This window comes from Chelonoidis abingdonii, chromosome 2 (genome assembly GCF_003597395.2).
Source record: "Chelonoidis abingdonii isolate Lonesome George chromosome 2, CheloAbing_2.0, whole genome shotgun sequence".
NCBI classification, from domain to species: domain Eukaryota; kingdom Metazoa; phylum Chordata; order Testudines; family Testudinidae; genus Chelonoidis; species Chelonoidis abingdonii.
The window spans coordinates 183657748-183682521 of NC_133770.1; positions in this window are offsets into that span (position 1 = coordinate 183657748).

Below are 24774 nucleotides of genomic sequence, written 5' to 3' on the forward strand. Positions count from 1 at the left end.
AACTTCCAGACATTGGATCATGTTATACCGTTCTCTGCTAGACTGAACAGCCAGTTGTCAAATATACAGATACCAAGTCGCCCATTAACCTTCTCTTTGTTAAGATAAATAAGTCTATCACTAGTCATTTATAATGCAATTAGTACTCCATAGCATAGTTTTCGTTATTGTGGTTCAAAATCTTTGATTGTATTGGACAGGGGAAACAAAGATAGAATTGTGTTACTCACCACAGTGTTGGGAGAGAGTTGTTTGGCATTGTTCTAGTGCACGACAACGGTTATTAAACATGGTTGCTGAATTATGGAAAGGCCCTAAATAAAAGCTTCACGTTCTAACAAACTACAGATGGCAGCAAAAAGATTAAAAAGATAACATGCAGTTTTGAAAATGTCATAGAAAAGAAAATGAGGATTTTCCCCTAGCCCCTTAATACTTCTGGTCACATTATCACACTGAGATAATCTTGAGGCTCATTCTGAACAGCTGAAAGTGACATCTAATAAATGCAGAAAAGTATTACCAAAAACAAAGTGAACTTCTATAATGGGTGTTTTTCTTCCATTGGACAGTCATTTAAAGGAGTTTCATTCCGGTATATATTTAAATTCCATGTCTATTTATCTATTGGTGTCTAAAATCTATCTACTCACACCACTCCTGTCACTACACCGTAGGATCACAACTTCTAGAAAATCAGTTCATTAATCAGATATAGAACATAACCCAAAATCCACTGAAGTCAATCAAAAAACCTCATAAACTTCAATGGTTTTTGGATAAAGTCTTAAGAGCATTTCTTCATATGCTCCATTTCTACTGCATTTCTCTTATCAGGGTCCTTCCTTGATCAGGTATTTCTCTGCAAGTGTTCCATTGCATTTTGGTTTTAATATGTGCAAAATGTATTCTTTTCACAGGTCTGTTCCATGTAAAGATGTAAAGAGGCAGCTAGTACATGTAGAACAGTGGCTGCGCTGTCATTAAATGGGCAGAACTATAGTAAAGGGGGGAAAAGTCATGAGTAAACAACATCAGAAAAAGAAAAGAAAAAAAGTACTTGGAACTACTTCAAACATTTTTTAGCCCCCACCCTCACCCCCTGCAGGTAGAAGTGAAAAGATGACTTTTGATCTTTACCAAATCTTTAACATGAGGACAGACCTGCCAACCCATACTATTTCAGACAGACAGACTCACTGTGACTTCAGAGGCTTCAAAAGAAATTGCCCATCTGGCTCCTCTGCCACAGCCAGTGGTCACAGTTGATGATATCCAAGGAGACAGGCAACTAAGATGCATAGAAAAGTAACGGTGTTGGAGAATTAAACTAACTATACATCTGCTTAGTTTTTATTCTTGTGAGTAGTCCCTTTGACTTCACTTCCACTCGCAAGGGGAAAGCTAAGCACATACACAGCTGTTTGCAGGATTAGCGCCTAAGGTCCTGATCCTGCAATGTGCTGCACAGGTGAACCACTGCATCCACACAGAGCCCCGTTGGCCAGGTTCCCCAGACCCAGCACAGGGCCCCAGCATCCCATTCCCCTTTCCAGGGGCACAATATGGGACAACAGCTCTCCTCCATGGGAGAGAGAGAGACAGTGCACCAGGGGTCTATCAGCATGGCACAACTTGCAGGATCAGAGCATTTAATTAACAAACTGAAAAGGAAAAGCTCATAGAATTCCAGTAGCACCCATTCCAAAGTGCAAAAGCCGCCCTAAGCAACATGAAAGTAACAGCTGGAAGCCACAGAGGATACAAAGAATTAAAGGGACGGTTTAGTTTAGGCCCTGAATCTAATGCGAATAGAAATGTTTTCAAGATTCTTTAATTTTACAACAAATAACAGCCTTTAAAAAAATTAAACAGCCTCTTGTAGTATTGTGAACTCAGACACAACAACACTGTGCTAATTTATGAAAATAAAAAAGGGAATCTGGTTAGAAGCAAAAGCATAGTAAGTCATTTCTATGTTGCCTGCAGGAATTGAGACAATAATGTAGTAATGCAAGCTTTATAAAATAAATGAATACATTAAACAATATCCTAGTTATTCCCTCCTCTGTTTCTGCCTTTTGGCTGTAAGCTCTCTTGGGCAGGGTCTGTCTGCATTTTGCAACTTTTATGACTCTAAGCACATATTTGGAGCTAAGAAGTGGTAACTAGAATGATTTAATAATCAAAGTGAAATTGCCAATATCCGGGTAAAGCAGCTTTATTAGCCTTTTGCACCACTGGAGCAGTGCAAAGTGACTGTACTGAGGCCAAGAGTCTGCCCTTTAATATTTATTTAGTTACAGCTTTCAATAATTGCATTAAGACTTGAAGTAAAGAGCTGCACAAAGGAAGCTAACTGCAGTCCACAAGAAGAAGATTTATTGGTCTTACAAACCACAGGAAATATGCTACATATTCTGCAGTGTCATCTACTGGCACCTTCTGAATTAACTATTTACATACATGCAGACTTAGAGCAGTCTCCTAATAACATTATCTCAATCTGTACAGTTTAGCTAAGCAATTAATTATTAGCGCTTTTGGTTTTTAAAATTTTTCAGTACCTCTTAAAAACAAGAGGAGAGTGGATGCTGCTATACATAGTGATGTTTGGTGGTTTTGTCAATGTAGGGAAGCTAGCTAGAGCCAGTGACTATGCAGTGGAACAGATACACTCTCACAGGTACCAGCCTGGCCTATAATGCCCAAAGGAAGGCAGGTGGAAGTACCATTGTCTGCCCTCCCTCAGGATTCCAGCTGGGAATGATCAGCTTTATTCTCTACTGGAGACTCCATAGGATTTATTTTCTTCCAATACCTACAAATTGGACACTTTGTAAATGCTTACCTTTTTTTTTTTTTTTTTTGGATATATACAATTCAGAAACACATAATAGGTAGGTAAGTTTCCCCAAAAAGCCTTACTGTTCCCAAGATCTGCAAACCAAGAAGTAGCCAGATTTATTAACAAGAGTGCTGAAAAATATATGGATAGATAATTTGCCAATCTTTCATTAGAAATTATTGTAATAAACTCTGGACGACAGCGTTAGCATGATCACAAAGCTGCAGATTGTTTAGACAATGTGACTCCCAGGAATTCTAATGGGATTTAAACAAGTAAAGCTAAACTCCTATGCAGGGCTCATTTCTGCAAGCTGTGACAGCTATTGTAGTCTTTACTTACATGGATAATCCCATTGGTTTCAATGGGACTGATTACCTCACATGCAAAAGGTTTGTATAGTTAGGTGACAAGTATTTTGCTGAATCAGGGCCTTAAATCAATGGAACTATTTGTGTGCTTGAAGTTAAGCTTGTGCTTAAGAACCTTGATGAAACATGGCTTTAATTAGCTAACTCTGTTAAAACATTTACAAAGATATCATGAAAAGAAAGAATTCCAAAAAATAAGGTGGTTGAGAAAATAGAGAAAACTTAATATTGTTGCTAATGTAAATAGGAAGAATACAGAAATATCACCTAAAGAATGAACCTATTGTTTTAATAATATCTGAAGGTTTGTCAAGATCTCATTCCAAATCATCTCTCTCAGAACCTACTCTCATTTTCCAGAATGATGATGAATTCACGCCACGTCATTTCATTCACAAAGTTGTGCCACTTAGTACTGTAGATCCTTGAAAGAAGCACTTTCAGCTATCTTTGTTTTTTAGTTTCAACCTTAGTCAAGATCACACTAATGTCACTATGAGTAACTGATGAGGCAGCTGGAGTTGACAGAGATCAGTGTTATCGGCCTTTTCAGAGTGATCTCAAATCTTTTAATTGAGTTAGTCATGGTGTGCGGCTGGAAATACTCCATAAAAGGTGATTTGCTAGGACATTTTTGAGTTGGGCGAGCACTCATGAGAAACAGACTAGACATACCTTTGGAATACATGCTGAAGTTAGAGATTTGAGGGAACATGTGAAAAGGGTCTGAGAAGGAGCCATTTTTATTTCAATTGATTTTTTTTTTCACGAATGCTTGACAGAATGTGGTACTATCTTATTGCCACAACAAAATGCTTCTTGTAGAGAAAAGTATTTTCTCCCAGCGTTTTAATGTTCAGAAACGATCATATCTGAAATGCTTGTTTACCATTACTTCTGATCTATTTAAATGCCATCATTTTCTTCAACGGGGTGAGAAATTTGAGAGAGAGAAAGTGACTGCTAGTAAACTTCTGTTGACTCTTCGCTGTATATGAGAACAAGGAAAATGATAGTAGGGATTTTTATTGTGGCCCTTGCATACAAATGCATGCAAAGAGAGGCTAGCAGCTTTTGTTGATTTTTCTCTTACCCCAAGAACTATTTACACACCTCTGTGTAAAATATACAAAGAGTAACCCCCAGCTGAGATAAGCTTAGTGTACTTCCTGCTCGCTTAGTGAGTGGCTTATTTGATAGAGATACTGCCCTAAGGCCCACAAGGGTCCAAATTTGGGTTTCAGCATTGTGGTACTTTCCGGAACACAGGAAGTCCAGTTGTGGAATGAGGGATTCTGTCAATCTGTTTGGGCTGCTCTATCTCTGGTGGCTGCTTAGGAGGCAAGAGAGTGGCAACAGGGCTGGTGCAACCATTTAGGCGACCTAGGCGGTCGCCTAGGGCACTAGGATTTGGGGGGCGCCATTTTCCGGCCAGATCTTAGGGCCGCCCTGGTCACGGCCGGCATTTAGGCGGAGGGAGATGGCACTTCAGGGCAGAGTGGGGGAGCTGTCTCTGGGGGGTAAGGGGCACCTCAGGGTGGGGGTTCAGGGACTGGGGAGGGTGCAAGGTGGAAGTTTTGCCTAGGGCGCGAAACATCCTTGCACCGGCCCTGGGTGGCAACAGACATCAATATGTATGTGGCTGTTCAAGAAGCAGAAAAGCAGTTTTTCAAGCAAGCACCGCAGTGATTGTCACCTGGCCTCCTGCACCTCAGGAATAAGTGATGGAAGAACATCAAAAGGGTCAGGAGATGAGTGTGGATAAATACCCTAGAACTTGGCTCCTTATCTTAACTGACCAAGCTTCTTAAATCTACACAAATGGGGCTAGAAACCATGGTAATTCTGTAAGGGGGAGAGGATAAAAGTGGAGAGGTAGAGAAGTTAGTGATCTGTGAAGAGTCAGAGAAGTTCAGAGTCTTCAAAGGAAGGAAAAGAGAAAGCATGTGATGGTATATAGAGATGCTGGGGAGTGCTATCCACTTAGGATATCAGGGAAGCTACACAGATTTGAAGAAGCTAGCGGTATGCTATAGTTTATCATGTGTGGCTGAAGTGCACCATGGAGCAGAGTGTGGTATGTTTTAGGACTAAGAAGATGTCTGGAAAGGCAGGAGCTGATGTGGGAGGGTGAGAGTCAGATACAACTGCCTATGTTGTAGCCCAAGCATATTTCCTTGCTCCTAGCTTAAAAATGTAGGGCAAAAGCATAGATTTTGGATGCAATTTATGGTTTGCTGATATACCTGAAGCTCTGGATGGGACTTAAAATATAAATATTATACAGATGTGCACACTAGACAAATATTCACCACCACCATCCTTCCAAAAAAATTAAACAGAACGTAATTAAAAAGAGCTATGGATATTTCCTGCTGTTCCTTTAAGCATCTACCTGCTCCTGTGAATTGTCTGACTGTATTCATGTTATCTGGGAAAGATACAGATGTGTCTTTGCTTCATTGTTTTATATTTAGCATTTTTATTACATGCAGAACATTTTAAAGAAATAGTTACTAGGAATTTCATCAGGTTTACATTGATTTAAGTCACTGGAAACAATTTCATATCACTATGCAGTTTTTCTTTAACAAGTAATAGTGTATATAGTGGTATAGTCATTTCCAATTGGAAGACAAGAATACTATCCAATTGAAACTCTTGTAGCGAGAGAGAAAGGAATTATCCAAACTGGAACTGAACCAGGACACAATTGCTAACAGTTCTGTTCTTGTGAAAAGTGTCCCAGGACCTCTTAAGCGCAGGGGTAAAATTTTCAAAAACACCTTCGTGACTTAGGAGCCTATATCCCATTGATTTACCATGATACGAAAGCCAGCACTACAGAGTGATATAACTATTTGGTTAAAAAAATTACACTCCTAACTAAAATTGTTATACCACTCCAGTATACAATTCAATACAACCCCTACAGTAGATGCAGTTATATTAGTATACAAGTGACTTATACCAGTATAATTTAATGATACTGGTATAATTAAAGGAGAACAACTTTTGTGTTTAGATAAACCCTCAGAGGAAAGAATGCCACCTGCTGAATTGTCAACAAGGCCATTCACCCAACTGCTATCTAGGTCCAATCTTGCTTATCTTGTGCGATGGGAGCACAGTTGATATGATTGTACAGCCTCGTACTACCTTGTTCTGCTTCTAGTAGTGCTCTTTGGATTAGGTTTTCCTTTCTTTTGGAGTGTAAACCACAAAGATGTTGAAGCAAAGAAGAGCAGTGAGGGTGGAGGTAGTTCGTTTTTTTTAGTTTAAACTACAAACTACACAGTGGATGACAGGTACCCTTGACTGGTCACTCTGATAAGCACCCAAAAGCTCAGAGCCTTATCTGAAACCTACCAAACATGAACTTCCTTGGGCTGGAAATCTCATGGGAACAGAATGTCTTACAAGATTCTGACTGTATCTTGGTTCTAACCTGACTGAAAATACTAGATGAATAGCCATCCTTAAGATATCTCACTACTTTCACTTCTGAGCACCTAGCTGAAACCAGGAAGTACAGAATCCTGCAGTGATTTACACACCTGCTTAACTTTATGTATTATAAATTGTCCCATTGACTTTAATGGCATTTACGCATGCCCTTAAATGTAAACATGCTTAAGTGCTTTGGTGAATAGGAATAGACTTGAGCATGCTTAACTGGGGGCTTTATAATGCCACAGAGAGAGCTGGAGGTGCAAAACTCTTCTATTTTAAGATCTCAGAGAACTGCACAACGCCAATAAATTGTTTTCATTCTTTGTAATTACTGGCCTATATATAGGCCAGGCTATTATTTAGTTGACCAAAGCCATCATTTCTGCAATTTTACTATTTTGGAGTTCACCTGACTTGCTTATCAAAGGGACATGTTTATGTCTCCTGAGTTTAACCGTTTTAATATGTTCCTAATGCTTCCATTCAGCTCTGAATCTAAGAAATCTACAAAACTAGCTTGCTGAGCAATTTGGGAAGAGTGAGTTTCCATACACAGACAAGTGAAATGTTCTCTGTGAAAACTCCAACTACACATAACCACTATCCTGGCTGCGTGTTTCATTATAAACCCCAACTCAAAATAGCTTGAATGAAAAGTTGGTGTTGTGTGTCTCATTGATTTCATATAAAATCTGTGGTTTTGTGTGGATATTTCATGAAACCAACAGGAACTGAGTTTCACTCTGTCATTTTGGGTTCCGAAAGGAAAAACTCATAGCGATGAATATCGTGTTTGTGCAAATCTTGATAAAGTGAAACTTCTTGAGGCTTTCATACGATTTTCAAATCTCCTCAAATACAAGTAGTTATGATGGCCAGAATAGAACTGCTAGGAAAAAAGAAACTGATGTGGGGGGAAGATTATGGTCATGAAGCCTTAATTCCTGAAAAATGCTGACTAGGATTTAAACATATTTTCCATTGTAAATGAGGTGTCCTGGCCAAGTCCAGAGAGATTTGAATTTTTTTCATTTTATATTTTAAAATACCCTTCAGTTTCCACATGGCTTGCAAAAAAATCTTCCCTTATCAGAAATGGACATAAAAATAGATGTATTTTATTTTTTGTGTCAGCCTCAGCTTCTTTTATAGTTATAGATTATTCTGAATGCATTCTCTGACTTGTTAACTAAGTTTCCAGCACAAATGAATTACAAAAAAAGAACTTGATATTCAAGGTCCCGAAGATTTTGCAATTCTGTGGTAACTAAATGCATCTTCTGTTCTTTCTCAGAAGTAGCTATTTTTAAATGTTATATTATCTTTTATCTGCTTTTTTTAAAATAAGAGCCTATATGTCATTCTTTTTCTCAATGGATTTGCACTGCTAATAAAATAATTTTGTTCAAATTAGCATAACTGGCAAATACACAGTTCAAATAGTAGATAGGACAGAAATACCTTTGGGGCAATTAGCTAGGTTATTTGGTGCAGTTGGCATGCAGAGCTGCTGCAAGACACCCTTTGCAATAATGTGAAGTTTGACGGTCATTTCCAATCCGCTCTTTGTCAAACTAGACATTCATGTTCTGGACCTTGAGCCAATGGCTATAGAAATATCAACATATATCAGAGAAAAAGGGCAATTTGACAGTGCAGTTAGGGTGACCAGATGTCCCAATTTTATAAGGACAGTCCCAATGTTGGGGTCTTTTTCTTATATAGGCTCCTATTACCCCCATCCCATCCCAATTTTTCACACCTGCTGTCTGGTCACCCTAAGTGCAGTGGTAGAACAGCTTAAGAAAAGTGCTAGAGCAGAAACTGTCACTCAGTACATGACAGCTGGAGAAACTCAATATTCTGTTCTATTCCTATTTTGGGTCTTCTTGAGAAATCTTGCTTAAAAGTAGATCGGAGAGATAGAGGAAGTTCAGTTTAATACAGGTTTACAACACTTTTGAGTTTCACTCAATAATGAGTCTTTGAGAATTATGTGGACCTAAACTCAGGACTTGTCCCAGCCGAAGATCCTCCCTCTTTCTCCCCAAATCCCCCTTTTTTCTCAATAAGCTGTGGTTTCCCCTTATTAACTGCTTCCATCTTTTAGAGAGAGAATGTTTGATACTAGCTACGACTCTCCTTCCGGGGTCTACTTTCTTCTCATCTGAATTCATTAGGGAGCCAGTGAAGTAGACCCTTTCATCTGGTATCCACATTTCTGACTCTCTTTCAGTGCATAGTGCACTGTGAGATGTCTCATCTCTAGCAAAAGGCCAGAAATGGAACACTAGATGGGGATGGCTCTCAGCTACTGCAGAGAATTATTCCCCACTTGTCTGGCTGGTGGGTCTCGCCTGAATGCTCAAGGTCTAACTGATCACCATATTAAGGAATTTTCCCCCAGGTCAGATTGGCAGAGTCAGACGCCAAGGGGGTTTTCATCTTCCTCTGCAGCATGGGGCACAGATCACTTGCTGGTTTGAACTGGAGTAAATGGTGGAGTCTCTATAACTGGAAGTCTTTACACGAAGATTTCAGGTCTTCAGTAATTCAGTCAGAGAGATTCTGGGCATATTGCAGGAGTGGGTGGGTAGATTCTGTGGCCTGCAATGTGCAGGAGATCTGACTAGGTGATCATGATGGTCCCTTCTGGCCTTAAAGTCTGAGGGAAGGTCTATACTATAGGGCTACGTCAACTTAAATTATGCAACTCCAGCTACTTGAATAACCTAGCTGGAGTTGACATACATTAGGTCAACTTATTGTGGTGTCTACACTGCACTGGGTCAATGGGAGAAACTCTCTTATCGACTTACCTTATGCTTCTCGTTCCAGTGGAGCACTGGGGTTGATGGGACCTTGCTGCTCCTTAAAGGAAATACTAAGTATTTGGTGGAGCACATGAAAGAATAAATCAACCTAAGTTAAAGAACTGGAAAAGTAATCAAGAGGTTTTATGCACACCATTTCCATGTACTTGTAGGAACGTGAGATGAGACACTTAATATGATTAGAACATGATGCAACTACAGCTCTTTCTCTGGAGAATTTGGAGTAGATAGTTGACTACCCAGGCTCTTATTTTAATCTCTGACATTTTTCATCATGTTATTTTAAAAAGAAGACAGTTCTATCCCCCAAAGAAAACTGACCATTGCCCAGCCCTGAACGGCCTATGCCAGCTAATCTATCTCTCTTCCAGCTGTCCATCTCTTAGTTTTAATGAACTGAAGCAATAACAAGGTACAAACAACACAAGGACAATTCGGTAGCAAATTTCTTTCAGTGGTACTAATTCCTCTTGCCTTTTTGGGATCACTGAACCAGAAATGAATCTTCAATAGATAAAAGGTAAAACAACCCAAACAAACAAACAGGGAAAACAAACTGGAAGGTAAAAACTGCCTCAATTCTTGGGAGTGCAGAATGTAGCATTACAGCTCAATTCAATTGACAGACAGGAAGGGCAGAGACATTCGTGCTGGTGAGGCCTTCTATAAAAACAAATTGTCTCCTAGTTGATAAATCAACACATTGATAATGCTCAGTACCTTCTAAGACTCTGAGGGGTCAGATCCTCAGACGGTATAAATTAGTACATTTCAATTTATACCAGCTGAATATTTGTCTGTGTGTGTGGTCATATTCTGTGTATGAATGGGCGTTACTATTGCACTCTGGTTTCAGGATTACTGTACATCGTTCACTGAAAAATTCACAAAAACTGTTGTCTGTATCTTTCATGTCTGTCCAATATCCCCAATAATTGGTAATTTATGTTTTAGCTAGGTTGAAAAAAATACTCTACTGCTGCAATAAATTCTCATATGCCTTGAAATCAAAATCTGCTTACAGAACAACACAGTAAGAAATAGCTCCATCTCAGGTAGAATACACTTTGGTATCACGCAAATGGAAGCTACTATCTATACTGTATGTAGATTACTGTTGTCACAACTAGGGCTCCGTATCTGTCAAGGAGGTCGCGGAAGTCACGGATTCCATGACTTTCCACAGCCTCCATGATTTCTGCAGCAGCCAGTGTGGCTTACCCCATGGCCATCTGCTCAGGTGGCCCTTGGACCAGCCATCCCAGCTGCTGCTGGAGCAGCTCCGCAGCTAGCCAGTTGGGTGGCCCTGCAGCCAGCCACACCAGCCACACCAGCCACTGGTGGAATAGACCTGCTGCTCAGGTGGCTCCAGGTAGCCACCCCCAGGGACCACCAGAGCAGCTGCCAGTGTGGCTGGCCCCAGGGACAGACAGAGAAGTCGTCCTGGGGTCAACAGGAGGGAGCAGCTGCAGCTCAGTGGCCCCTGTCAATGGTCCTAGGGGCGGCCAGAGCAATGTGGGAAGGGTGTAGCTGAAGCAACCGCTGCTTGGTGGCCCCCAGCAGCTGGTGCCACTGGCTGTGCCCCCTGCTTCCCCCTAGCAGCAGCTCCCCCAGGATCACACAGAGCAGTGCCCCCTCAGCTAAGTCATGGACACAGCTGTGAATTTTCGTTTATTGCCCATGACCTGTCCATGACTTTTATTGAAAAATACCTGTGACTAAACGGTAACTGATAGCTAAGGTTAAGATTTAGACATGGGTATTTTTAGTAAAAGTCATGGACAAGTCACAGGCAATAAACAAAATTTCACAGCCCAAGGCCTGTCTATAGGGTTCCCAACTTTGGTTGGACATATTCCTGGAGGTTTCATCAGATGACATAATCGTCAATTAAAAATTAATCTTTTATTCCTGAAAACTCCAGGATAATACTGGAGAGTTGGCAACCCAATCTGTCTATGACTTTTAATATAAACACCCCTGACTAAATCTTAGCTGCCTCAGGGCCCTGCTTCTCTGGGGAGGCCCCAAAGTCAGTTGTTTGGGTGGCCCTGAGGTCAGCCACACACTGGCCGCTGCAGCTGCAGAGTTTCACAGAGGTTGGAGAAAGTCACAGAATCTGTGACTTCTGCAACCTCCATTACAAACTTGCAGCATTACTGATGGCATATTGGCAGCAAGAATGTGCACATTTCTGAAGGCTTTGATTTTTTTTACCATAATCAACTTGTCCCATCCCTTTCATCACCACAATTATCTTCTGGTTTGGAGCAATGAATAGGGCTTCCTTCTCACTTCTGTTTATGCATACATAACTAATCATAAATGGGTATTACAGTTGTGCCGCATGATACGTACCCACCCCAGAGTGTCTGCTGTGCATTTCTAGCTCCTGAACTAAGAAACCAATCCCAAATTTGAGTTCTAGTCTCCTGCTTCTTAGAGCAGAGCAGTAGGCTACACAGCTTGACCTCTTGGGATGAGGCTGGATACAATATCTATAGATACAATAACCATATTGTATGTTGGAAATAAATTGTGAATTTCTGTACTGGCCTGAGGCCACCAGCCCATTTCATATAGGGCCCCCAAAGAGCTACTAAATGGTTACTAATCTGATTCTGTGCCAGTCCAGTTTGGATTTGACCTAGAAGAGACATATTCTAGAGGCTGTTACCAGTCCCTTCATCCTGTCACACCAGTTGTGTGGCTGGATGAATATTCTAAATATACAGGCATGTAAAGCCCAGGTTGGAATTATCCTACAGGAAAGTAGATGATGTTGCAGACGACAGATAGAAACAGAGGTTGGTCTAGGTGAGACTAGCGGGACACCATCTCTGACCCCCCTAAACTTGTATTTTACACCAACTTAGACTGCCTTAAATTAATTTTTTTAATCATTGTTCTTTCCTGAAATGTTTCGGCATGGAAGCTCAATACACATAAATAAACTCTTATTCTGCAATTTTTCTGGAAAAAACCCTGCAATATCTTTGCTGAAAATGCAAATCTAGAAGGCCACTTCCTGTTTGTGTAGGGCTATAACAAAGTATATAGCGTTTGGGGGTGATCCACACACAAACTTACACAAAAATAACTAAATTGGTTTTAATTCATGCTTGGGTTATTTCAGTGGAAGACTGCATGTGGATGAGAGAAACAAATATATATATACCTGCCCCTGGAAATTTCCACTACATGCATCCGACGAAGTGGGTATTCACCCACGAAAGCTCATGCTCCAAAACGTCTGTTAGTCTATAAGATGCCACAGGATTCTCTGCTGCTTTAACATAATAGAAGCCACTCATCTAACTTAATGTACCTCAGTTATCAAGACAGTATAAGAACTTGTATAAAATAGAACAGGAACACTTATTCTAGAATGAAAGTGTCGCATTTTGATTTAGCTTAAATTGATTACAGACATAAAACTGAAACAGGACAACTTTAGTTTGGAATAAAAGTATCTATGCAGATTTGTACTGAAATTACAAAAGACATGAATTAAAACTAAATTAGTTATTTCAGCATGAATTTGTGTGTAGACAAAACCTTGAAAATACTTATTCTTAGGCTGTTTCCCTACCGACTTTCCCCTTTGCACCTTACGTGGTGATGTACACCTGTACTGAGTATAAAATGATACTTTTTTCCATTGGTAGTATTTGACACTCATTTGACACAGGAGTACATGGAGTAAGAGGGCAAGGCAGTGGAATATCAGACTCTCTTTCTCTTAAAAAATAAAATAAAATAAATAAAAATGAGGAGTCCTTGTGGCATCTTAGAGACTAAAAAACGTATTTGGGCATCAGGTTTCATGGGCTAAAATCCACTTCATCAGATGTGGGACACCGTCATAGGACCTAACCCAGGGGCGGGCAAACTTTTTGGCCTGAGGGCCGCATCGGGTTTCGGAAATTGTATAAATTGTTGTGGCCTGGCCTCCACACCCTATCCATCCCCAGGACTCCTGCCCCATCGAACGTCCCCGCTCCCTGTCCCCTGACTGCTCTCAGAACCCTTGCCCCTGACTGCCCCCAGCCGCCCCATTCAACACCTCCTCTCATCCCGCCCCCCCCGGGACTCCTGCTTCATCCAGACACCCCTTCTCCCTGTACCCTGACTGCCCCCTGCCACCCCATCCAACCCCATCTCATTCCTGACTGCCCCCTGGGGACCCCTGCCTCCGTTCAACCCCCCTGTTCCCCACCCTCTGACTGCCCTGACCCCTTCTTGTCAACTGTTGAGAATAGACCACTTTCACCTTAATTGAACTGGCTCGTTAGCACTGACCCCCCCCCACTTGGTAAGGCAACTCCCATCTTTTCATGCACTATAATATATATTCTGCTTACTGTATTTTTCACTCCATGCATCTGATGAAGTGGGTTCTAGCCCATGAAAGCTTATGCCCAAATAAATTTGTTAGTCTCTAAGGTGTCACGAGGACTCCTCCTTGTTTTTGCTGATACAGACTAACATGGCTACTGCTCTGAAATCTTTCTCTTCAGTGTATCCAGGACAGGGCTGCCCAGAGGAGGGGGCAAGCGGGGCAATTTGCCCCAGGGCCCGGGCCCCCATGAGACTTTAGTATTCTATAACATTGTGACTTTTTTTTATGGAAGGGGCCCCCAAAAGTGCTTTGCCCCAGGCCCCCTGAATCCTCTGGGCAGCTTTGCTCCAGGACATGTTCAAAGCATGTGTTTCCAATGCATTTGGACTGGAATGCTGGGGTTGGGTGAAAGCCAAACCAGCCACATGACCTCTTGTTCTCTGCAACAAGGTTTACAGAATTAATTGGTAGTGCCCATCAGTTTCTCTGGAAACCTGATTTCCTAATATAGCAACACAAATATTATAGGTTTGTTGAGAAGACATTCCCCCTCAGGGTGGCACAGTCATCAGACCTGAAAATCACCCCAGATGGGGAAATGTTGTCTGCTTATGGTCTTTTCTTTTAACAGTGACTAATTCATTGCAATAAAATAATTGCATTCTGATGAAACATAGTCAACATAACTGAAAGCTAAAAATGTCAGTAAAGTGTGTAGAACTCTCATCACAATAAAACACATTTTTTAAAAATTAGCCACTTTTATGGGGAGTGGGAATCAGTTCACCCAAAGGGAAGTACTGGTTTAACTTATTATTGTTATTTATTGTTTGTGTTATGCTGGGCACTTTACCAGCACAGAGTAAGAGAAAATCCCTGCCCACAAGGGCATACAACCTAAATAGACAGGCCAAAGAAAGGGCAGGAGAAAGGAAGTGTTATAAGCAGTATTAATATCCCCATTTTAGAAAGAGTGTTAAGGCATATTTATTTGGAACACTGAAATATATTAAATTTCCAATATCTAAGGACACTACACTGCAATCCTTACTCATTCACTGGCTGAAGTCCTATTGCAATGGGAGTTTTGCTAGAGCAAGGAGTAAGGTCTATAGCAGGGGTAGGCAACCTATGGCACGCGTGCCGAAGGCGGCACGCGAGCTGATTTTCAGTGGCACTCACACTGCCCAGGCTCTGGCCACTGGTCCAGGGGGCTCTGCATTTTAATTTAATTTTAAGTGAAATTTCTTAAACATTTTAAAACCTTATTTACTTTACAGACAACAATAGTTTAGTTATATATTATAGACTTATAGAAAGAGACCTTCTAAAAAGGTTAAAATGTATTACTGGCACATAAAACCTTAAATTAGAGTGAATAAATGAAGCCTCAGCACAGCACTTCTGAAAGGTTGCCGACCCCTGGTCTATAGCAAAAAAAGAGAGCCCTATGTTTTGCTACCCTGCTATGTTTGCTGATAAGAAATTTAAATGAATTCCAGAAAACTTGACATAGTTACATAATCTAGTTAAACAAACATCTAAATCACACAATAAAAGATCACCTGCATCCTATAATGTAAATATATACAAACATTTTATGCCCTTTTGTGTCCCAGGTTGGATTTATTTTACAGGAAAGTAGGTGGTGTTACAGAAGATAGAAAGAAACAGAGGTTGGTCTAGGTGAGACTAGAAGGACATGTCTCTAGGCCCCCTGAACTTGTATGTTACACTGACTCGAACTGCCTTAAATTTACTTTCTTAATCACCGTTTTCCCCCAAAATGTTGCTGTTCCAGCATGGAAGCTCAGCCTGGGCACTATTATCAACGTCTTTGACATTTGGTTACATTTCAAATTCTTCGTACAAGGAAGTTTGTTCCATGTGAAGAAATGAAAAAATGTTACCACTGATCAAGTGCACAAGATTAAAAAAAATACTAGTAATATGTTTTATTTGTGCAGGGCAACTCAGGATAGTTTTGCACAGCTCTACTGCCTTCTTGTTATTATGCTGTACTATGTTTTGAAGCGTTTATTCAGCATTGGATCTTGCACTCATATGCATCAGTGAACACCGCCACACAAGTTGTTGAATCAGCTGCTCCACTGTATCAGAAAGCAACTAGTCCATAGATTTTGTATCTTTGTCATAAATCGTAATTTTTCAAATGTTAATTTGCTGATATAAATTATGGTCTAAATTTCCTGCTGGATTCAATTTACACTATCAAAGAGCCAATTAAGGCTCCTTAGGTCTCTAATTGGCCCTAGCCACAGATTATAGCACTCTCAGGGCTGATCCAATCTGTGCCAGCTGGCAGTGATCCCTAAATGACCAACTGCCAGCTAAGGAAGGCATTATGTTCAGGCCACTGTCCCTTCCTGTCTGTCCCCCACCACAACATGCCCCTACCTGCCCCTGGTATGCCTCTTGCATAAGAGTTTCAGGGAGGTGGGGCATAGAAGCTGGTTCCATGTCCCCTGGGAACTCTCCCACTCCGGAAGAGGAGTCTCTACTCCCTTTGCACCTCTGGAATAGTGGACAGGGAGAGGAGCAGAAGTGATAATCTGTGCCCATGCTCTGGGTCTGATTTCTTTCAATACAAAGTGACATGGTTGCATGATTCAAATACAATTCTGTTTGTAACCTTGCGCCCCTAGCAAGCTTCTGTAGAATTACTGTTTTGTGTGTGTTTGTTTTTTTGTCCAACTCTCAGTAATCTTCTATTGGGTTTGGTAGACTGGGAAATACTTGTGGCTACTCTGTAAGACCTCCGTGAAAAGCCCCGGGGAAAGCTACACAAGCCCATATCACTGAGCCTTACACAGGTGAAGGGTTAGACTCCTCTCCATGTGAGGTCTGAATTTTATTGACTTGAAGATGATGCAATTGTCTTGAGAAGGAACAGAAAGTATTCTGCTTATCTTAAGAACAAAGCTCCCCAATCACATCCAGATGGCTTGAATCTGATTTCATTTAGATTTTTGAATCCACAAAAGGCATACAAATTTATCCTTGGGGTAACTGGAAGAGATATTCCAATTAGTAGGGCAGTGTCGGTTTAAGGTATGGCCCATTTCTGCCATACATGAATCCTGCCAAGGGTCCAGTCCGCTGGCTTTTCCTGTGATATTTCTACAACATTGTGTAGGATGTGTGCACAACAGGGATTTCACCTATGCAGACTTCACTCTCTGCGGAATATGATAGCCCTCTGATTTAGCAACAAAGCTCTGCAAAGGGGAAGTGAAGAGTACTTTCTCCAGTTGAAATTAGCAGGGGAACTTGGCAGAATGCAATTACTCATGCTGGGTTTTGGCCAGGATATTGAGTAACACAGGCTAGATCCTCCGCTGGTGTAAATTGGCACTGTTCCATTGACTTCCTACTGATTTAATCCAGTTGAAGATCATGCCCAACAGCTCTTTCATCCCCATGAAAAGTACATGGGAATGTCTAAGGACAAGAAGCAGTCAGAAACTGTCCTGGGTCTTATTTAAACTGAAAAAATGGTCATATATTAATATGCCAGCTGCAATTTACAAGGTCATCTAGGATTCCTATTAGAGAGTTTTAAAATATTACAAGCCATTTTTAATAGGTCTATATATTTATCAAAATTTGTATGCTGTAGCTATTCATCAGAAAAAGACTGATTAGAATGCCTCACTACATAGCACCATGTCCAAATGGCCACAACAATAGCACTTCTTACTATGGCAGTTCTTCCTTTCCCACATTAAAACACCAAGCATTAATAGGGATAATTCAGGTTGTAGCTCCAAGCAGTTTTTTGGAACCTATATGTAAATGCTGGGTCCAAAGAAAGCGATGTCACCTTTTTCCTTACTTTTCCATCAAAATCTAGGTAGGAAGAGATCTATAGGTATTTCCAAGAGTACTATGAGTACTGTATATTTCTTAAGACCAGAGCACATTTTTTCCACCTACCTAATTGTATAGACGATCCTGCTGATCCTGGCAGTGTTACTCTTAGCCTTTGCTATCAGCTCGTTGTGCTGAAGCTCCAAAAGAAACAAGTTAGTGGCATATCTAAATCCCATAACAGACAGCTTTCCATTTCATGTGTGAACTCCACCAAGATGTCAAGCCCGTGTCCTGCTAAAAATCATTGAAGATTTTCAGATGTTAATCTCCTTAAATATTTACCAACAACTAAGTGACAAGGGGAAATTCAGACATGAAGGTCTAGTTCCTGTTGTAAGAAAGTGGGATGTTTGAAATCTATGAATTGCTCAGCTAATAAGTGCTCTGCTCTAGTATTCTATTCTAAACCACATCACTCTGATGGTACTGTGTGGTGTTTGGGACAGTTCACTGCTTCTGAACTGGACAGTCTTCAAGTACTGATTGTCATCTACTCCTGGTCACTCGAAATGAGGCCATTTGATGGTTTTAAATCTCTGCCTTCCAATGTGAAATCAACATGGTTAAAACCACAATGGGAAGATTCCCACCACCTTGTTGCCAGAGGTTCTACCCTTTGCTTGTCAGTAACTGGCAAATGATGAAAATTTACATGGCATAGATTGGATCATATCTAATGTGCTCCATCCTGCACTATCCCCATTTTTGTTCTAGAGATCAGTGAAATGGAAACACAATCTAGCTGTTTCTATACCACTGTAAGTATTTATCAATATGATTATGTTGTCAGTATTTCTAGCCTTTCATCTTATTATGCCTACCAGTGACAACACTTCTGTTTCCTCTCTCCTCCTTCCAGAAAAAGTCTCTATTTGAAACTAAAACCTTTTTTCCAACTTATCTGGACAGATTTAACCAAGACAGATTGTTATCTATGCAATACATAAGTGTGCACTGATATGTGTGGAACTACTGTTCACACCTCTGACTTAGGTCCTCTGTATAATTAATATTTCCTTGCCAAAGACTCGTCATTCTAAAGGTATGCCTACACTACCCGCTGGATCAGAGGGTAGTGATCGATCTATTGGGGATCGATTTATTGTGTCTACACTAGACACAATAAAATCGATCCCCCATTGCTCTGCCGTCAACTCCAGAACTCCACCGCAGCGATAGGTGGAAGTAGAGTCGATGGGGGAGCAGCAGTGGTCAACTCACTGCCATCCTCAAGGCCAGGTAAATTGACCTAAGATGTGCCGACTTCAGCTACACTATTCGTGTAACTGAAGCTGTGTATCTTAAGTCAACTCCCCCCCACAGCCTAAGAAGAAAAAGAAGCTGTGTTAATCAACATTAAGAGTCCACTTCATGTCCTTGTTCGCTTCCACTTTCCCCACTGAATGACTAAGAACCTGCTATAACTGAAGAATTTAAAATGGATGAGTCCCACATGTACCTGTGAAATCCCTTTCCCAACAATCCATGTTCTGGACAATGGTCCAGAAATAAACTCTCTTAGTAGCTCAGAGTCTGTGAAAATGAGGCTGAGTAGCAACTCTGGCTTCACATATGGTGAAGAAGAATTTTTCTTCTGTGTCTACTCTGGAGATATATTCCCCTCCCAAAAACTTGCTGATGGATAGTTGGCAAAACCAAAATAAAAAATATTGTGTACCTTTTCCAGACATGCCCTATTCTATTTGTATCAGAGGCAAGTGGTCCATGCCACTTATTACATGCCACCTGAGGATGGGTTGGGAGGTGGACTCTACTGAAAGTCCAGGGTAGCAGACAATACCCAAGCAGTCAGGAGACATTTTCTGGACAATGAGAGAACTAAAATATGTGGAGTGTAGGATGCTGATTCACTTTGCAAACTGCCAAGGCTTCAAGTGGCTAATTTTGGTATGGCTGCAGCGTTGGCTGATTTATGATTTCTTATCCTGTCATATATTAGTCTAACTGCCCAGACGTGTGTCTTTATTATTGTTCCGCTTGTGCAGTGATTGTGTCATTGAGGAGAGTGAAAGAATGCCTGCCTTTGTTAACATTCGGTCTTGAGGGGTGTGTGAGGATGAGGCGTGTGCTCAATAGTCTGTTTGTTGATGTTATCAGAAGATCCTACAGTGGAATGCATTGAAGAGTTTCCTGTCAGAGCACAACACAGCAGCAAGGCACTGCTTTAAGACAATGTGCTCTCATGTTGAATACGAACTGGCAACACATTAGAATTGAAAGGGAACATGTGAATGTTTATAAATATGGAGCCAGCTGGTGTCCATTGGAACTATGCCAGTTTACAGCTGGTGAGGATTTGGCCCATGGTACCTGAAGATTCCACATATTTTTCCAGTGATTGTTTTCAGCACCTCTCCACCAGTCTGCTTTTAACAGTCTCCATGCAGACTATGGTTATGGCACTTATTGTTTTATGACAATATCGGAGAAGCATTTGAAGGAAGTCTCAGAGACAGTAGGCAAGGAGGCTAGCGGGAATCATGTTCTAGCCAGTTCAGAAATAATGTTTTTTTTTCAAATTGCTTTAGCAACTGGTGAAAGAAAAATGCCATTATTGCAAGTCTCTGTTTTAGGTTGTATAAGGTTCGAAACAGACCTGATTATCTTAATTTAGTTAATGTGAAGTATACATTTATAAAGTGATACCAGAGACTCAGTAAAGGATTCTATGCAATGCTCAAGAGAGGTCTGAGAGGTCTGTCAGGGAGAGTTCTTATTGTTTGAAACATCTCTTTGAAATTACTATAGCTTTCTCTCCAGGTTTTTGTAAACCATTGCAGTTATCAAAACTCATTTGAGATGATCTGCTGAACCAATCCCAAAACACATGCAGATAAAGCCTTTATTTCACATTACACCATCCTGCATTCCCCATCGATATCACTTACCATATGTGGTGATTATAGTTCTATGATCAATTTCAGCACTTCTGGTGTGGGCCAGAAACTAGAAGGGACAGGGGATAAAATCTGATCATTAAAAGCTAAAGCAGTGGCTCTCAACCTTTCCAGAGTACTGTACCCCTTTCAGGAGTCTGATTTGTCTTGCATAACCCCAAGTTTCATCTCAATTTAAAAACAACTTGGTTGCAAAATCAGATATAAAAATACAAAAGTGTCACAGCACACTATTACTGAAAAATTGCTTACATTCTCATTTTGTTTGTATGAAATTTTAGTTTATACTGACTTCACTAGTGTTTTTTATGTAGCCTGTTGTAAAACTAGACAAATCTCTAGATGAGTTGATGTACCACCTGGAAGACTCCTACTTACCCCTACCATGGTTGAGAACCACTGATCTAGGTCCTAAGCTGTGGCCAGTGCCCTTTGATCCTAGAGCTAATTCACTGCCAGACTGATCCTAGCATAAATTATAACAGCCATAGGACTGCTCTGTTTTACACCAACTATCCATTGCCTCAAGAGGGCTGTTCCAGAAACTGGGGATTGCCAGGTCATAAAAATGCTCCCTTATCCCTGGCTGTAGGCCCTGAGATAGGAGACAGAGCTACTGCAGAGGCTAGCTCAAGACTATGAAATTATGTCTTCCAGAAACTAAGGTCCATCACAACTGTCACCACCTTCTTCTCCAAGTGCATGGCACCTGTCTTTGACCTTGCCTTCTATAACATACACAGAAATCAGTGTGTGTGTGCATCTGTGTGTAATTTTTAAAATTCAAAAACTAAACACTCCACTGAGCACACTTCTCCCCTTGGGAAGAGAAAAACAATAAACATGTGCCAGATGTTAGTCACATCACTTAACGCACCGCTGAAAGGTGCTCAGATAATATGGTGATAAGTGTGGCATAAAAATCTAAATAGAACAGAACAGGGGCCAAGAAGGATGGAGTAGGAGCTGCAGCATTGACTCTACACTCCCTGAGGAATCCTCAAGTGGCCTGTAAGCCTGCTTTTGGGCTGCATTACATCAAGCGGCACAAAGTAGTTCCCATCGTACAGGAGGACTTGACCCTAGAAATGATATAGGTGAGAGTGTGGCTCTTATTTCTCCTCATCTGGTTAGCCAGCCTAGCTCTCTAAATGAAATTGTCACAGGAATAACAATACTTATCTCTTACTAAAACCTCAGCCCCATGTGCCTTAATTTAGCTAATGAAGAGCAGCAATGGAGACATTTTGTCTTTCTTGGCAAATGAAGAGCGTTGCCAACCTGACCACTTACACGGTGACTGCAACAAAGACTACAAGCACATTAAAATCAGGGGAGGTTATGCAAAAGCACGTGAAGCAGAACAGAGACTTCCTCTGGACTCAGCTTGACTTTATTTCTAGTCATAAGCACCAGAGATTCACAACAAAGCACAAAACTCCTGGCTATCCTTCCTTACTGCCTCTTTTACCAGTTAGCACTTTGCTAACCACACACCTGACCTTTCTCTTGAGTGATTAGAGATTGTTGACACGCCTCATCTAGAGTGACAGCCTTGGGACTTCAAAGTGTTACCTACTGCTCTTTATTAAAAAGTAATCCATCGAATCTTATTACATTATTTTAATATAAATTCGGTTTTGTGAGATTGACTCTAAGGCAGCAGTGGAAAAAAGTGGAGCTTCCTTGCCCTGCATATTGGGTCTCAAACGGACAAATCAACCCCTTTTACATTTTTTCATGAAAAATTAAAATAAACAAATGAATGAAAGCTATTTTATTTAAGAGAATGTTGCACAGAACTGATGGTTGGTCATAAAAGAAGCCAGGAGTCCGCTAACACTCAAGTGTGTGTCTAAGTTTGTACAGAAGAGGAGCCCCATAGAACACAGTGAGGATTTTATTTGCCAGCACTTTACTTCATTTAGAAATTAACATCCATCCTCAGTCTTTCCAGATAATTGTATTATTCCAAAAATTCACATAATTTCTGGATTTGTGTCTCCCTTCAAGAATATCAGTATAAATCAAGAGTCACTCCAGTGTGATCAGTGGATTGACACCAATGTAAAACTGCTGTAAGTGGGAGGAGAATCAAGTCCTCTATCTAGAACAACCTCTTCTGTTTTTAATATCTCTTCATATTATTACTTTTAATAAAGACCAACATGTTTGCAGCTTGGAGAATTCTGCTGATATCTGAGAGAAATTTGATGCCAGACTGCAGGGCCAGATCCTCAGCTACTGTACATTGACATAGCTTCACTGAAGTCCATAACTAACATAACTGAAGTCTATATAGTGATACCAATTTACACCATCTGAGGATCAGACCCATGTGATGACTTCTTTGGTGTGGCAGGTGGTTTTCTTCACTGCAGCTGCAATTAAATCTGGCTGAAAGGATTTATTAGAATTGTAAATTACTGTATTTGTTCACTGGGTGGCTTCATTTATTTGCATTGTAAGAAAGCCTTTGTTTGAGTTTCATGCATATATCCATTTTAAGAGCTTCTGCCTTTCTTAAAAGCACAACTAATGCTTGGATTAAGTGAGACTGGATGTATTTCTCAGATGGAACAAAAATAACATAATGGATTATTAAAGCTATTTTGGGGATATACATTGATTGCAAATACGGTCCTCAGAAATGCATTTAGAGAATGGGCTCAAAGAGTTTCTGTAAAATGAATTCCTTCCTCCAGATAGTAGTAAAATGAATGAGCTGATTTCCCCCCTGCCTTCCACCTTAGGTAGTAATTTACATCTGTGGAAAGTGATCCTCAATCTCCATTGCAATATTCTCCCTGAGTGCTTGACTAAAGGGATAGTGCAGGGGGGACTTGTGTAAGGGCACTAAGCTGCTTCCACTTCCTAGCTCAAGACATTGGAATGGGCTTTCTGATGAGGAGAAGGGGGCTTGGCCAAAGTGCAGTGCACTATAGCTATTTGCTGCTTCTTATGACCAGTAGGGAAACATGGGAAGCAGAGTATAAATTGGAAAAACCTTGAAGCTGATCTAATTTACATAGGAGCACACATCCTCCCCTCCCCACACAGCTGCCCCAGAATACAGGGATCACAGTGGTGGCTTAAGGCCACCTCTGCTCCTTGCTGTTCGTTTCCTGTGCTGAGGAGAGGATCACATTCACACACAGTCAGAGCCAGTGAATGCAAAGTGGGTGTAAAATGCAACAGAATTAGAATTCTCCACTCATTGACACTGTTGTGGTAGCATTTCACCCTGACTTGAATTTTATTTTGCACAGCTGTTAATTACTATAAAAGGAACCAGGCGGTGGAAAACTGGACCCATAATTGGTGAAGTGACATTGCTAAAAATCACCTGCAGAATCACTCATGCTAAAATATTAAAATGCAGAAAATGCCTGTTGCTTTTTTCTGTTCTGCTGCATGCAGATTTTGGGGGAAAAAACATTGTTTGTTTCGTAATCATATGTTAATTGATACCTGCAGCAAAACAATACTTATTTAAGTTGGGTAGGTACCTTTCCACATCTTCTACTGTACATATACTGCTCAGCAATACTTATCGCTCGCTTATGGGCACTCAATGCAATAAGAATGTCCACATGCAGGGGGCTAGTGCAAAATAGCTATTGCACTTTAAATCAACACCCTAGCTATTTAGCACTAACTTCCCTGTGAACTTCCCATGCTGACAAGCTCTAAATGAGAGTTCTTCCAGATGACAATTGCATCTTCAAAGAGTGTGCGGTTCAAGAAACTTCATGGCTATGTGGATTGGTAATGGAAATAGTGAGCCTCTATTACCTCTTCAAATCCAGGTCAGGTCAGCATTGTTATTGATTTACCTTACTGTAGTGCCTAAGGGCCCCAGCTGAGATTAGAGATATGTTGTGCTAAGCACTGTGCTATACCCACAGTAAGAGACAGTCCCTGCCCCAGTCAGCTCCCAATTTAAATAGACAAGACAGACAAAAGGTGGGAGAAAGAAACCATTATTATCCTCATTCTATTGATGGGGAACTAAGTTGCTGAGAAGTCAAGTGACCTTCCAGAAGTCACACAGGAGATCTGTGGCACAGCGAATTATCTACCTAAGATCTCCAAGCTCTTTGATTTGACCACA